The following is an 18,145-nucleotide window of genomic DNA, read 5'->3' on the forward strand; positions in this document are numbered from 1 at the left end:
TCACGTTATTTTCCCATCCATGGGACATTCTGCAAGTCTAAGAATTCATTCGGATCTTCTCTAATGAACCGTTCTCCTTACACGAGAACAATGCTGACTTTTCACATGTACACTATCCTCGACCGTTAAAATCACTTCACACCCCCAGCACTCCCTTGTGGCCACATAACAAACCATTTGTTGACATTTCAATAAGTTGCAGTGGTACGGAAACTTACACTCTTTTTCATTAGTACAAGGGATATGTTCAAATAATCAACATTCATTTCAAGAAGTTATTTCAAATTCGTTCCCACTTTTCACATACTTGCACCACCGCACACCCGATGCGGTTCTTTCGTAAGCACCGTTTTATTGCAAATTTTTATCATGAAAGTATTCCATATTTAGAATAATTTGACAAGAGCGGGTACGTATTATCGGGGATACCTACTATTCGTGTTGAAATACTTAATCGAGGTGATGGCTTTTTTCACGGTATTTGTGGCTGGGAAACTGTGCTACAGGTCTATATTCAGATTGCGAAGTTGCTACCTAATAAACTCTAAACCTGTATTCAATAACATCATGGTCTAAAGTCACTTATATTCCAAGCCAATGCGTCTTAATTTATCGCGTGTTAAACATGATGATTTCTGCTTACACATTTATCAGCTTTGTGAGAGGTGTTGTGTGGATATTTCGAACGCTGAATTCAATAAATCTACATTTCGTGATATGGTTCAAGTATTTCTGCTTGACTAAAGCCGATAGTGTAGCCTACCGCATACTTTAAGATCTTCATACTGTTTTTTCGTATTTGGGTCAGTAGATCTGAATGGTTTGGCGAGCGTCCAACTTGCATGACCCAACGCATATTCTACCGGAAAGAAATCAAACTAAAATCAGATCTTTTCCCAATATAAAGATGTAGAACTTTTACGATCAACAATGGAAATACGTGACAACAGAGCTTCCAGATACGTTACCGTACCTGTAAAATAGAGCCTGGTCTGAAATATATAGTTCAGACTATTTCTCATATATTAAGTGAGGGTAAAAAATGGCGTAGATACTAGTCAGGGGTCTACTACGTCTGTTGAATGAGGAAAATTATGTTTCTGTCGCAGATCACATGCAATATGAGATTTACGCGCTGCAGACATCCTTGTTGATTCCTATACCCATTACGAAATCTGTAAATGAATTATAATTGGGAAGTTTAATTTCACTATCACTTGGGAAAAGTTCGTATTACACTTGCACGATTTTTTAATTTCCTATGATTTCCATAACAGCAAAATTCCTTCACTTCTTCTTCTACATGTAACCCAGTTTAATATTAAGTTCATCGCTAATGTCATTTCTGCTATTCACTAGTACTTGCTTCTACTTTTGTCATTTACTCTCAGTACATATTCTGTACTGAAGACCATTCCATTCAGAAGGTCCTTCATAATGCATGGTAAGGTCATCAGTGTATTTTATATTATCACCCTTAACATTAATCCCAATTCAGAAAGTTTCTTTCATTTAGAGTTTTAGAAAAATAGTACGAAGTTTTCTAGGAATACGCAAGGGGAAATAGCCGACAACAGCCACTTAGCTAAATCTTATCAAAAGTGGGGGAAAGGGAAGAATGAAAGGGAAAGGTATGTCCATTGAACTCAATTTGACTCACAAAACAATCATACGCCAACTCGCTTTTATTTATATTACAATCACATTTTATCACACAATCCAAACCGACTTCGCCGGCCGCTGGTGGCCGAGCGGTTCTGGCGCTACAGTCTGGAACCGCGCGACCGCTACGGTCGCAGGTTCGAATCCTGCCTCGGGCATGGATGTGTGTGTTGTCCTTAGGTTGGTTAGTTTTAAGTAGTTCTAAGTTCTAGGGGACTTATGACCTCGGCAGTTGTGTCCCATAGTGCTCAGAGCCATTTTTGAACCAAACCGACTTCGTTCTACATTGGCCATGAATCATGGGCGGCATTTTGTGCATGAGTCATTCTCTTCAAGAACGAGAATACACTAGAATGTCCTGAAGAGCAAATACTTTGAGTTGAACATACGGATGAGGCCTTGCCAATGTGATTTCGAGAGAGATGTTTACATTTTTGAGTCAGTTGGCACTTCATGGTTAGAGAAACGTGCAAGCAGAAGCCCTAGCAGATGTAGTTGAAAATGAGAGCATCCAACATTTCGTAGAAGATAGGTCATCACCAAGACTACTTAATAGGTATATTTAAAACATAAATGGTTAATTAGTAGAACCTTGAAAGTTAACCATATCGATGAAATTTGTGTTTGATCAGTGAGTAATATTCAGCATGCATCAAGCAAGTGCTTTCGTTGGTGATTTAGGTGTCCAATCCAAGTGCCATATAGCGACATAAAGTATGGAATGTGTATACCACCTCGAAAGAGTGTTCGTCATAGGTGCTTATGTGCACGCTGATTTCACAGGTAAGCTGCTGAGCCACTCGCTATCGTGGAACTTGCTGCCGTCAAATGTTCTTCATCCTCTGCGGACTTTGGCGAGCTCCTCCTATTTGTCGCAGTCTACGTTAAATGAGCTCATGTGACGCTTGGCACAATCTTTAAGACTCATCTTGAGTCTTCTAGGTGGTATCTTATCAAGTTCTGTCTCTCTTGGAGGTCTGCGTCATATGAGGGCGGCCCAGTTTTCAGTCGTTCTGCGTATCCCCTACCTCTGGCAAGCAACACCTGCTCCATCCGAGCTGCTAGCCACGAGTTTCAGCTGGACGGCGAGAATCTCTCTGCTGCATGCTGCACTGTTGCCGTTTTTATTGACTTCCAAATTATTCATTCAACCGCCGGAGTTTCTCATTTTTCTTGTAGAAAAATAGCCTTCTATCTTGGCAATCTACCTTGGCCTGATTATTAATGTGAAGGGAGATGTAAGGCCAGAAATCTATCGGCGCATCAAGCTTGACTGGCAAGAACTTTGGAGGAATTCAACAGTATTCACATCAAAAATACCAGTAAATCTGAAGAAATCAGTATTTCTTCAATGTAGTCTTCCTGTGCTGATGTATGGTTGCGAGCCACGGACAGTGAACTCATTTACAAAATAGAAACTTAGGACAGCACAGAGAGCCATGAAAAAATCAATGCTGGGCTATACAAGAAAGGCTAGGAAAAGGGCAGATGACATCCGGTATGTGACGAAGGTTAAGGACATCATAGACACAGTAGGCTCCTTGAAATGGCAGTAGGCTGGCCACGTCGCGAGAGGAAAAGACGGCAGATGGACGAAGTTAGTACTGGAGTGTAGTCCGAGAGAGCATCGGAGGCCTAGAGGGAGACCGCCTGACAGATGGGACAACGATATCAAGAAGATCGCTGGTAGGCCGTTGGTGGGCGAGCGGTTCTAGGCGCTTCAGTCTGGAACCGCGCGACTGCTACGGTCGCAGGTTCGAATCCTTCCTCGGGCATGGATGTGTGTGATGTCCTTAGGTTAGTTGGGTTTAAGTAGTTCTAAGTTCTACGGCACTGATGACCTGAGATGTTGAGTCCCATAGTGCTCAGAGCCATTTGAACCATTTTTGAAGATCGCTGGTAGCACCTGGCAGAGAACTGCCCAAGACCGTTACACTTGGAGAGGACTGCTGAAAGACTAGCTGAATTAACGACTCGAAGAGGGCACATCATTTAATGATTGAATTGGCTAATGATGATGAGGATGAATGTAGATATGAATGTGTATCTTTAAATGCTTTATGACGATTAAAGAAAAAATGTAAGATCAGGAAATAAAAGTGAAGTGGTTCACAAGCATGTGAGGGGTATTATTTACAGAATTTGTACCATTTTCAAACGTGAATTTGAAAGCGGGACCGTTATTGTTTACATTTGAAGACCTAAACGGTCTGCAGAAACATGTGGTTCAAATGGTTCAAATGGCTCTGAGCAGAGACTCGAACTCGGGACCTTTGCCTTTCGCGGGCAAGTGCTCTACCAACTGAGCTACCGTAGCACGAATGTAGGAGACGAGGTACTGGCAGAAGTAAAGCTGTGAGTACCGGCCGTGAGTCGTGCTACGGTAGCTCAGTTCGTAGAGCACTTGCCCGCGAAAGGCAAAGGACCCGATTTCGAGTCTCGGTCGGGCACACAGTTTTAATCTTCCAGGAAGTTTCATATCAGCGCACACTCCGCTGCAGAGTGAAAATCTCATTCTGGAAACATCCCCCAGGCTGTGGCTAAGCCATGTCTCCGCAATATCCTTTCTTTCAGGAGTGCTAGTTCTGCAAGGTTCGCAGGAGAGCTTCTCTTAAGTTTGGAAGGTAGGAGACGAGGTACTGGCGGAAGTAAAGCTGTGAGTACCGGCCGTGAGTGGTGCTACGGTAGCTCAGTTGGTAGAGCACTTGCCCGCGAAAGGCAAAGGTCCCGAGTTCGAGTCTCGGTCGGGCACACAGTTTTAATCTGCCAGGATGTTTAACATTTTTTAATTTATGTTTACAATGTAGATAAGAATAAGTAATCACTTTTTGCAAGTAAACGCTTTATGCCTCTCGTATAATCATTGATTCTCATGCAACCATTATACCAATGGAGTATAACTATTTAGTTAACTATTCGTTAACTGTTAATTTTTAATTGGACATAACGTTGCTTGCTTTAGACTTGCAGTGTTACATGTATGTAGTTGAGTTATACGGCCGCATAGAATTGGTACGAGGAGAGGTGAATTTGTCTGAGGAGCTGGAAGCTAGCCAGGGGCCCCAGGCTCCGGGGCTCGCCGCAGTCGGCCCAGCAAAGCTGCCGGTGTGGCCCCGTCCAGGTACGAAGGCGGTCAGCGCGACAGCAGATCGGAAAATCACAAGAGCAAGGGGAGTGTAGACGACGATTTCTCGTATGCCCAGAGTGCCGACGACGTACCAGAAATGTTGGAGTGTCAGACATTCTGAAAACTGGTTACTTACAGCTCATATAAATTCTATTAATCATAGTTACATAGTAGAGCAAATATCAATACATTTGAGGTGCATCCAATGAAACAACAATATTTACCTATGACCTTTGCTTAAGACAGTATTACTTCTCAAGGCACATATTTCTTGAAAGCTCCGATGATGGCTGTTAAACAGTTGAAATCGATTTTCAAAAGTGAATAAATAAAACATGATTTTGCGACTGGTTGCTGCATATTTGGTAATATTAATATTTTAAATGTCTTAAAACGACACAAATTAATATTTTTCAGTTACTAAATACTTCCAAAACAAACCTGTGAGTAATCGCAGGTCCGAATCCTGCCTCGGGCATGGACGTGTGTGATGTCCTTAGGTTAGTTAGGTTTAAGTAGTTCTGAGTTCTAGGGTACTGATGACCTGAGATGTTAAGTCCCATAGCAATCTGAGCCATTTTATCTACACTCCTGGAAATTGAAATAAGAACACCGTGAATTCATTGTCCCAGGAAGGGGAAACTTTATTGACACATTCCTGGGGTCAGATACATCACATGATCACACTGACAGAAACACAGGCACATAGACACAGGCAACAGAGCATGCACAATGTCGGCACTAGTACAGTGTATATCCACCTTTCGCAGCAATGCAGGCTGCTATTCTCCCATGGAGACGATCGTAGAGATGCTGGATGTAGTCCTGTGGAACGGCTTGCCATGCCATTTCCACCTGGCGCCTCAGTTGGACCAGCGTTCGTGCTGGACGTGCAGACCGAGTGAGACGACGCTTCATCCAGTCCCAAACATGCTCAATGGGGGACAGATCCGGAGATCTTGCTGGCCAGGGTAGTTGACTTACACCTTCTAGAGCACGTTGGGTGGCACGGGATACATGCGGACGTGCATTGTCCTGTTGGAACAGCAAGTTCCCTTGCCGGTCTAGGAATGGTAGAACGATGGGTTCGATGACGGTTTGGATGTACCGTGCACTATTCAGTGTCCCCTCGACGATCACCAGTGGTGTACGGCCAGTGTAGGAGATCGCTCCCCACACCATGATGCCGGGTGTTGGCCCTGTGTGCCTCGGTCGTATGTAGTCCTGATTGTGGCGCTCACCTGCACGGCGCCAAACACGCATACGACCATCATTGGCACCAAGGCAGAAGTGACTCTCATCGCTGAAGACGACACGTCTCCATTCGTCCCTCCATTCACGCCTGTCGCGACACCACTGGAGGCGGGCTGCACGATGTTGGGGCGTGAGCGGAAGACGGCCTAACGGTGTGCGGGACCGTAGCCCAGCTTCATGGAGACGGTTGCGAATGGTCCTCGCCGATACCCCAGGAGCAACAGTGTCCCTAATTTGCTGGGAAGTGGCGGTGCGGTCCCCTACGGCACTGCGTAGGATCCTACGGTCTTGGCGTGCATCCGTGCGTCGCTGCGGTCCGGTCCCAGGTCGACGGGCACGTGCACCTTCCGCCGACCACTGGCGACAACATCGATGTACTGTGGAGACCTCACGCCCCACGTGTTGAGCAATTCGGCGGTACGTCCACCCGGCCTCCCGCATGCGCACTATACGCCCTCGCTCAAAGTCCGTCAACTGCACATACGGTTCACGTCCACGCTGTCGCGGCATGCTACCAGTGGTAAAGACTGCGATGGAGCTCCGTATGCCACGGCAAAGTGGCTGACACTGACGGCGGCGGTGCACAAATGCTGCGCAGCTAGCGCCATTCGACGGCCAACACCGCGGTTCCTGGTGTGTCCGCTGTGCCGTGCGTGTGATCATTGCTTGTACAGCCCTCTCGCAGTATCCGGAGCAAGTATGGTGGGTCTGACACACCGGTGTCAATGTGTTCTTTTTTCCATTTCCAGGAGTGTATTTGAAACCTGTGAGTAAACAACATTTAAGCGCTTCATGCGATTTCAAGAAACGATCTCTCAGATTATAGCAATGCACTATAGCTACCATCACTGAAAATCTCTCTGCAGTATCTAATTTATTTATTACGTTATTTGTCTGTAATATAACTGGTTACATTGCGTTCTTTAATAAAGATTGTTCAGCATACTACTCTGGTGTAGTCTACATCAGTTACAGGCTTTGGAAAAGAAGCCTTTCTATTAATTACTGATTTACCTTTTATTTATTTTTCCGTTTGTTTTATTAATTTGTAATTTTAGTCAGTGCAAGAGTGTGCCCCAATTAGGATTATGTTCAGTGTAATGCAAAAAAAACAATGTCTTATCAGTGGAATATTTTTAGTGTATTGCTGTAGTGCTTACTGAAGTTCCAGTGGGTTCTACGGGACAATGGATTTCCCCACTTATAGCCCTTATCTCGCTCTGCTGCACGTACTTCCACTACAGCATCACGTGCCCGCAGGCCTGCCACCAGACGGTATTAAATCTCGAGGGGGAGCTCGGTCATAAAGTTCTGGCTCATAAGTCTGTTAAGATGTAGACGTGGACTTACAGTTCAATACTTAAAACGAACCACAGTCAACATGATACTGTCTACATGTAAAGCTTATTGGCGAAAGTGCAAACAGTGATAAAAGGAAACTGTAAGAACCACACGCAGTTGAATCCTGAACATTTGGATTTGTGAACTGAACCTTACTGGCTTAACAGCGGAGCGACACATTTTAGCCTCTGCATTGCATGATATGTGACCGCACACAGGGGACTCGCTTCAGCATGGCGTCTCCTTTGCTGATGGTAAACAGAGGTGACATTTGATCACGTAAGTTACTGGTTGCTCAACAAACAGAAGTTGCCATTGCAAAACGTAGGGAATTTGCGAAGCGTCAATAATGTAATACCAAGTTAACTTGATGTTCGGATTATAATTTCACACTAGTATTTTAAACGATTATCTATTTATTATCCGTACCCATTATCCACATCCAGGACCATTCATAGCGTTACTTAACTTGTGGTAATGCCACCGGTAGTACATCGCGTCGTAGTTAATGGGTATTCACTCACCAGTGCTTAAAACGCAGTATTTCTCAACTTGATGCTAAATGACTTTTTGTGGAAAAGCTCTTTAACCATTGTTAATTAGAGCACATTGTGAGCTGCCAATTAACACGAATATGTTAACGTAAGTGCACCTTAAAAACGCTGGAATTACCCTGTCAACCGAAGTAAAAGTGTAGCGATAATCAGTGTAACTTTTAGGCATGCTTCCGTTATTTGCCTTTTATAGCAGGTAAAAGCACATTTCATGATGTCTGTATGAAGCTTACACCTTATACAGCTTCCTAGTTCAATTTTTACTGCGTCCACTCGAACTTCCTACATGAGGACTCAACTCTCCACAGACTGCCAATAGACAAGCTTTACAAGGCCTACAGCTCCTGTCTCCATTAAGTCTCTGACTCACTCCCACACATTGATCTGTCCTTCAGTCCCTATTCTACTAGTTCATTAGAAACTTTGTAACGGTTGGCTCTGCACTGATACCCGATGTACAGAAAGGTAGAGAAACATTCAGAAGCTAAATACCTCACATGTGAAGTACTCGTATAACGTTCCTCATTAAATTGTAACCTTGCAGTATTTTGTTTGAATTATCCTCTTACCTCATCTTGTCAGAGAACCCATGTCGCTATCTTCAAAACACTATCAGTGCTACTAAAAAATAAAATAAAATGAATATCTCAACAAAAAGATGTTTGTAGCCGATTCACACTATGAGCACACAATCAGTTCTAGTATTAAATTAAAAAACAAGTCACAGGTGTTCGTATTCACTGTTAACAAACCTACTCCATATTGTCGAAATGATTATACTTCAGATAAACAATTACAGTCACAACTCAACATGTGCATAATACAAAACGAACTTTCACATCGCTCTTCCCGCCAGCTTCTGACTTTTATCTAACTAAAAAGAACAAAAATAATACATACACCAAAGAATTCCTGTCACATAAGAAAGGAGGTACTTACCGATTATTTTTTCTGAGATTATATTGAAAGATTACAATTAACAGTTTCCATGTCAATGACTGGAAGTGTAATTACAAGTGGGTAACCAATAATTTAAATAAATTTTTTACTTAAAATTTTTTATGTAGTTATGAAAGCAACAAAATTAATATTACTTATGATAGTTCCTTATTTAAATACATTTTCTGTATATGAGTGTCATTGAAACTACACGAAATGCGAAACTATGTATATTTCTCAATCTCTGTACATTCTACAGGCGTAGTAAATTTTCGAAGTCTATAGGATTGTTCAGTATGGTGAAAGTTCCCCACTCTCCAGTTCCATTACAAACTGTGACACAGTTTACATAAACCGGATAATCTGTGTAGCTGATCTTTGTATATCTTTTCATCTACCCAGACTTATGCATAAATAGATACAATTTTAAGGGAAAATTTGCCGTTTTTAGTGTGTTAGAAAACTGATGTACACTGAAATTCACTCTGCTTATAGCTACAATTACGTTTGTTTAGTTAATATTCGGATTTGTAGTTTCCTTCAACAGCACGTCGAGGCCTCGGAAGTACATGGCGAGGCCGATACCCATCATAGCTGATATAAGGTCTCCCGTAAAAGCAGTGCTTGGCCTAAGATATTCTGTAGGAATTAATTGTCGAAAGAAGGAGCACAACCTCATCCTTTGTCTGAGCGTACATGCCAATTTACACCGGGATTTAAATATTTGTTATATGATACACACAATATGAATTAATCCATTGTTCCTACTACATTTTATAATTAACTGTTTCCAGAGGGGCATAAAGGGCATCGTAAAGAGGCGTCTGTCATTAACGTATAACGATCTCACCGATATCGTGGGGCCTAGTAACGGCAGCATCAACCAGGGGTCGTATACATCGCGCTAGATAAAGCACGTACAATGTCCAATAACGTCGGCCGTGAATCACACAGCTGCGCTGCTGTATCGCCTCAGTAGAGGGTAGTCGTCGTGAATACATGAAATTCTAAGGCACAGTTTTATGCATAATTTTATTTAGGATCGATCAAATTTTTATGGTAAATAGAGCTCTATTGAGCAAGAGGTGAAATCGCATCCAGAGAGTAAATGGTTTTCTAATAAAACTACAGAACTCCACAGACAAATGTTTGGGGTTTGTGCAGGGATATTTTCTGTGTAATTACTTGTCAGGCATGGTGTTGATGGCTTGTTACTGAATAGAAATGTAATTATACTTTTTACAGTTTCATACCAGAAATTAGCTTTGATTCTATGAAAATACCTTCAGAATAATGAAAAGGCCTGTAACATGCCATCACCAAGATCTACACCACAAAACTCAGAGTAATGTAACAACCCTGAGACAGACGAAAAGAGCTGCGATGTGCTCATCATAGTGTATTTGAGCAACTCTTCCGCTGCATTCAGCGAACCCATAGACGAGGTGTATATGGATCAACTATTCATCACCAAACCTATCCATAATTCTGTGTATCACTGTTAAACTACAACTGACACTGCCGGAAAAATAAACCTGAAACAGAGCAAAACAGTACTGAATGAAAGGTTGATGGCCAAGAGTAAACTGGTCATTACAGTAGTGAACGACAAGAACTACGTACAGATGGAACATGTTTGTTCCCAAACGAGTACGCATCACTTACCGTTGACATTTGCACAGTTGTAGAGATATTTTCAGTGCAATTAAAAGATGTGTGGGGTAATGCAATTGCTCTGTAACGAGCTACCGCTGGCCACAATTATCTGATATCCACGTATCCAGAAAGTATCCCTGAAGAATCTTCGAAATTCTTCTATTGAAGTAGGGTTTCACAGTTTACATCAGAAGACACCTACAATACCAGTTGTGTCCGATAAGAAAGATAGTAGCAAACTCACTCCCAGTGGGAAGTGCGCTACCTTGTAAGTTTACAGCAAATTCATCTGAAGAATTCGCTAAGGGTGTTTCGCGTTATGGATACTTATTATTCTAGAGGATACGACCGGGAAACTATTAATGGAGTAATTATTAATGATATTGAAATAAATTTTTGATATACCGTTTTTTAAATTAGATTAAAAATATAAAATATATTCTTCCAGCGTTATACAAGTTTCCAACATTAAAGATAGTCTTGGTAATCTGATAGTGGCTGATTTTAGCAGCTATGAAAATACTTGCAAGATTAAAAACTTGAAATGTCGAGACATGGAATAGGTAATAGCATGGAGGAGAACAATTCATTTATCACTTATCTACTACGTTTTTCATTTTAAATCTTACAGATATTTTCATAGCCGTTAAAAATTCACAAATGTTCTGGAATATCTCTATGCGGTATGAATGTCTACGGGGCTAGGAGAAATTATTTTATACTTTTACTCAGATTTAAAAGAGTGGTGTATCAAAATTTATATTTTTTGAAATAATTATCTGCAGCAGTCCATCCATCCTTGTGCGTATGAAATTTTTCAATAGATTGATGAGATTTCAAGGGAAACGTTTGATCTGTTTCATGATTATTTCACAACCATTCAACCGGAAAATATTCAAAATAGAAAAGGGTTCTACCTACCTCAAACCGATATATCGACCTGTTTCATTGTTTTCGTCTTAAGAAAATAAAGAAGCGTGCAAAATTAATTTCACACGATTGTTTATTAGATTTTTATTTCAGTAGTTTCCCCTTGTATGTGTTGTGTACGTCATGTATGTCGCATTTATTGCACACATGTCTTACTTCCGTCTCTCACTTTGCATCTCATCTCCCCTCCACCCCCCCCCTCTCTCTCTCTCTCTCTGTCTCGCTCTGTAGCTCTGCACATATATCCCCTGAATTGCATAATGATTCTACCTGTACAGTATGCCAGTTGTGCAGGGCAGCCTAGATGTCTGGTGTCATCAAACTTTTTCAACCCTTCTCCTACCGCTACCTACAAATAAGCAGGTTACATTATACTGTTCGCAGTTCTGACAAATATTAAAAACTTCAAATCTTTAGATCATATGAAAGTTAGTTGTAACCAACTGCGAAATTTGTACTGGACAGTGAGGCAGGCACGAAAGTGACCTACCAAAAGCATAGTGAAACTGTTAAGTTGGGTGATTCAGACAAACGGGCTTAGGTAAGTGGTGACAATAACAGCAATTGTGACAAAGGTTGGTCGACAATGTGGCTAAAGCAATTCATGAATATACTGATTTCAACAAAACTATTTGGGTTAATTGAGATCAGTAAAGTGGAAATATTAATGTGATTGTGATAGGCATTGATTCAAGCCACAAAACTACGAGTTACCTGTGTCTCCAGGTGCTTACTATGTCGGACATTATAATTACAATAGCTACTATGGAGTGTTTTGAGTGTCCTTGGTGGTTCACTTGAGCCCTAACTAGTGAGGAGCCTCGGGGAAGTAATGCCAAAAAAACATCCGGTAGCAGCAGATTCAGGGCGGCTTCCATCGACAAGGCACGAGGTTCCACGGAGAATGAGTCAAGATACTCAGACAGTCCATCGGAGTAATCTGGTGCAAATATATGTCGCTGTGTGGATGTACATAATAAATTTCAGGTCTTAGTTAAAAATTACTGAACATGGACTGTGGAGTACCATTTGACGTGATTGTAGTGAACAGCTCTTGGAAGTATAAACCGACAAATAGAGAGGTGTTTCCAAGTAGTCAGTTCTCAGGTTGGTACGGATACAAAATCAGTGCACATTAAGCAAAGTAGAACGTTTCTCACACAGTTACTTATTAGAAAAGTAAAGAAACAAAACTGTTGTGATTGTATTGTACATTCAATAATTATCTTAGTCAGAGCTGTCATATAATTGCAAAATATCGGTTCTGGATAGGTTGAGGTGCCTCTTTTACATAAAAAAGCGAAGTATGAGATATATTGTGCATACAATATAGAGGTTGAAGCGTTTTTGGGATATGAGGAAAGTAAATCATCAGTTTTAAGTGTCGAACAGCACCAAAATTCTGGTTTGGGTTATGATTAAATTAACTGCTCGGAATGTGGATATAACTAACTTGACTAAACAAAACCTTACACAATAATGCACTTACAGATTTGTAGGGTCAACGAGCGATAACTATTTCCTGTTTTTCTGTTTTAAGTAATAACATTTACAAAGTTTAATGGTCATTTCACTCACATTAGTTTCCTTTCGAGCCTCATAGTTACGTCCGTTCTTCATTATTTTCTTAGTATTTGAAGTAAGGCGTTTCTGCATTCATACTGATGTTAATGATAATATTTTCTTGTTGGCATTTTTCAGCACTTTTCCTGAACAAATGCGTATGATTTCTTATTTCTAATGTTGTACAAAGATAACACGGCTTGTGTGCATCGTAGACATCACAAATTATTTATGTAATGCTAAAATTACTTACACATGTTGAGGTAAGCCGAATGAAAATGAGAAACCAGCAATAGATCACGCAGGTGTTAAAATTCACTTATTGCAATTAAAAGCGAAGAAATAAATTTCGACAGTGTGGCCCTATTTGTATACAAAATTTATTACAACGTGTAAAACCACTGGAATGATTTCTGAATGTTCTGAATGTGATGCTGCATTTTGAGACGAGAACTACCATTAACCGTGAGTAGAGCGTTAAGTACAAAGTTAACAAACCAAACAGTTTCGCACAAACACAGTCATATTATATGGCGCTTAGCGGTTTGCTGTTTTAACTGTGGTGGATTATCACTGTTGCTGGGTAGAAAATCAGTAATCACTAAAACCAAACTGAAAGGGGTAGGTTCCATATTTGTACGGTGTTAGAGTTCAACAACTTGGATATACGTGTGCCTCGCTACTGAACATCAGTGAAGGCAACGTGCCAGCAGAATTTCAACGCAGTGTATGATCTACAAGTGCCTTTAACACGGATGGAACAGCAGTTGGCATGACAACTGTGTCCAAAAATAGCACAGCTGCTCTGTCCCTGCTTATATATGCTGTATTTCTGGATGCGGTCAGTAGCTAGCGTCTGAATAGTGTTGCCAATATTATGAAGACGATAGCTTTCGCAAAGGAAGAAGCAAGGGATTGCTAAACTGGGGCGCTTTTGGCACATACGACAAGAGCGCACGAATGAGGTAGAACTCAGGCATCCTCCTTCTCAGTCGTGTCTTTACGAGATGGCCGCCAATTAAGCCTGTCCAACATCGTGACCGTAATGCTCATAACGGGACAAATATCGATCATTAACTCCATACATGCGAAATGTTATTTTACATGACCCTGTAACACTTATAATGAACCGCATAATTATGGCAACTTTCATTTGGAACTTCAGATTGTTACTACAAAATGCACATTAGAGCTTTCTGTTACGGGCTTTACTTACCTACGTATTCTGCACTGCCTCATAATGGGAAACTGAACTTTATCACGTGAGCAATAGGTCATCAGGGTGTGCGAATAACAAGCGATGACGAAAAATTTGGATAACTGAGAGTAGTACAAACTTAATTATGTGTACAGGATGTTCATTCACCGCGGCAGTCGAAAATTCCGATGATTTTGTCTCTTGTCGATACTGATATTGGCAAGATATAAAAGTATTTGACACAAATGGCCGTATCTTTCTGTTTCACTGATGTAAAAGCTAAAATTTTTTTCACCTCCAAAGGATCATAGACTTTAATATCTCACTTAAACTTCATTGTGATGTGTCCATCCACTCCAGAGAAAAGTGGGTCTTAAGAGACGGACAAGCAGTCGGATTATAAATGAGAGAAAATATTGTTTCTTGTGATATAATTACCAATTAACAGTTCCTGAATTTTTTCAATTACTTCTACTGTGAAACCTTGCTTCTTGCCAAATTTCATTATTCAACATCAAAGAGGAACACCGGACAACTTTCCATGAGTAAGATTGCGAGTATCAAAATATTTGACATAAATGACCGTGTCTTTTGAGTACACTAACTGAAGAACTTAAATGTTTTAAAAGTAAAAGGGAACGGAAATCTTCGCGTATTACATAAATGTCTACTTCATACAGTGTACCCCACTTGTAGTGCTACAGCTGCCGGAGAGTGTCCTCTGGTGGAGGCAACTGTCTGCCAGATCTCTGTATGCGTAGAGTAGGAGACAGAGACAGAGAGAGAGAGAGAAAGAGAGAGATGTCAAAGCGAGACGGAGCAGAGAGAGCTTGGAACTTGTCTGTTCTCTCTGCTCAGTAGGAGGAGTCACCGCAGACGCTTAATAGGCTAAAAAGTAAGTATGATTTTAGATTGAATTCATATTTTAAAGTGATTTCATTAACGTATCGAAACAACATCTGTTACAGCACAGGAACCATCGATACCATTAACCTGATTCTTTTTTCTGTGTTATAGATGATAAGCCTTGTATACCTTTGTATGTCGTAGGCGTCTATAGGTACATGCAAATATTCTTCATTCTAGGATATGTTAACAGCGTAATGAATACCAGAAAATAATCACGGCAGAATTATTTTGAGATGAGTTTATAAAACTGGTCATCTCCTAGATATAAAATGAGGATATGAGGATATGAGTCAATATCATGTGTGGAAATTGTCTCAAACGTCAGTTTTAATGTAATTGTTAATAGACAGATGATTTTGCTTCTAGTTGTAAATGTAGGCTATGAGATGCCAACTAATTTCAACTAAAACTGCCAGTCAATGGCAAATAGAAATTTAGTTCAGTATCTGTAAATTGGGTGCCATCTCAAAGCCTAAATTTAAAACCAAAAGGCAAAGAGCATCTGTTCATGTAAAATTATATAGATACTGATAATATCCCAGTTATAAAATGAGATTATGAGCCAATTTCCATATCTGAAAGAACAGAGTGAATGTGCTGCAGGTAACAGCAACGTGACAAGATATATTGAAAAACGTAAATATCGCAAGGCTCGTTTGAAAGCCATTCTCGCAAGTTTCAAAACCGGTTTTTAATTACGGAACAAAATACAATGTAGAGTCCTAGTGACAGAAATAGAGGCGATTAGTTTAAAAACAACCTGATTGTTAAAACAGAACTAAAAAAATGGTTCAAATGGCTCTGAGCACTATGAGACTCAACTGCTGAGGTCATTAGTCCCCTAGAACTTAGAACTAGTTAAACCTAACTAACCTAAGGACATCACAAACATCCATGCCCGAGGCAGGATTCGAACCTGCGACCGTAGCGGTCTTGCGGTACCAGACTGCAGCAAGACCGCTACGGTCGCAGGTTCGAATCCTGCTTCGGGCATGGATGTTTGTGATGTCCTTAGGTTAGTTAGGTTTAACTAGTTCTAAGTTCTAGGGGACTAATGACCTCAGCAGTTGGGTCCCATAGTGCTCAGAGCCATTTGAACCATTTTTGAACCAGACTGCAGCGCCTTTAACCGCACGGCCACTTCGGCCGGCTCTAAAACAGAACTCTGACAAGCATTTTTCACATCAAAATAGCTCTTCTATAATTAAATTCTGGTGTTCATTATGCAGTGAACATTTCCTAAAGCTGAGAATATTTGCATATAGTTACAGAGACGACATATAGATGAAAAAAGGCTTTCCATCCTTAACATCTATTAAAGGCAATCCAACGCCCCGGATAAATGAATTAGGTTAACGGTATGTATGGTTCCTGAGCTGTAACAGGTGTTGCAAAAATGTGTTGATGAAGTTTAAAATTGTTGATTCAGTAACCAAACTATGTATATTTAAGGCTATCTTACTCAGAGCTCTGTTTTTCTCCCTCACCCTCTCCCTCTTCCTCTCTCTCTCTCTCTCTCTCTCTCTCTCTCTCTCTCTCTATATATATATATATATATATATATATATATATATATATATATATATATATATAAATCTGGGTCAGATCTTTGGATGCGAAGAGTAGTAGATAGAGACAAACAGATAAAAAGAGAGATCGACGTATAGGTAGATAGGGAAATATATATATATATATATATATATATATATATATATATATATATATATATATTTCCCTATCTACCTATACGTCGATCTCTCTTTTTATCTGTTTGTCTCTATCTACTACTCTTCGCATCCAAAGATCTGACCCAGATTTATCTTCACCAAACGACACTCTTCGGCAGCTGCAGCACCATAGGTGGGTGCTAGACAGCATTCACTCTGTCATCGAGGAGAGGATTTCCGACTGTTGTTGAATGACTAAGGGTGTGTTTTTGGAACTGAAATGATTAATTTAATTGCATGAGTCTAAAGGAACGATTTCCTACCCCTGTCTCTGCTTTTCTCCCACGACACTGAACATACGAAGGCACAGAAGTTGCTCGAATTTTATGACGCATGTCAACTATCCTGAGAAAAAAACCGTCATTGTGTTGTTGATATTGTAAAATCCCACTACGTATCTATCACTGAAGTAACAGGAATACGAAAAAGCACATTAAAGTGACAGCTATCTTCAAATCCGGTACACAACTGTAGCAAAGAATGTCGTATTAAATTAAACTTGTTGTATTACAGTTCAATAAGTAGAAGAAAAAACGGCATTTACCTAGACTGCTAAGATTGTGAGCAGCCGGATACATAACGACGGTCGACACAACTTTTGACGACTTGTGCCTGCATACGCCTACCACAAGTAGGGCAGCTTATCTCAGCTTCCGATCGAAAAGCTATATGTTCTTTAAGTAGGTCTGATTGATTGTCTTCACAACTCTTGGAGTACAATCCAGATCTTTAATCGGAACTGTCATCAGAACTCCAGTGCGATTTCGTGTATTTTCTGTAGTAAAAATGAGTCTTATTAGTGCCATGTCGTAAAGTATTCTTTAGAGCTCTTAGGGAGATATTCAGAGTTGTGACCAAATTTATATTTATTATTGGCAAATAAACTTTTTACAACATTATAATTTACGAGTTATTTATTCGCGAAATTCTGCAGAACTATTGAAATTTAGGATAGTGATTTCTAGAATTATAGCATATACACTAACGACACTGAAAACAGTGTACTTCACGAAAGTAGGGTTCAAACTTCACAGCTGGACACTTATTCAGTAATGTGATCATAATTTCTTCCGAAGTTCTACAGAACTATTCAAAATTTTTACATATAACTGAAGAACTACAGCTTATCTACCGAGATCTCTGAAAGAATATGTATTTCCGGAAAGTTGGCTGCCAACGTCATCAGAATTACAAGGAAAATACTTGGGCTCGAACAAACAGATCTGTATGAACGTTTGGTTACAGGACCATTATGTACCTGTGAATGTGGTGGTGGGTGTCGTTT

Source organism: Schistocerca nitens, chromosome 4, assembly GCF_023898315.1.
Source record: "Schistocerca nitens isolate TAMUIC-IGC-003100 chromosome 4, iqSchNite1.1, whole genome shotgun sequence".
In the NCBI taxonomy this organism is placed as follows: Eukaryota; Metazoa; Arthropoda; class Insecta; order Orthoptera; family Acrididae; genus Schistocerca; species Schistocerca nitens.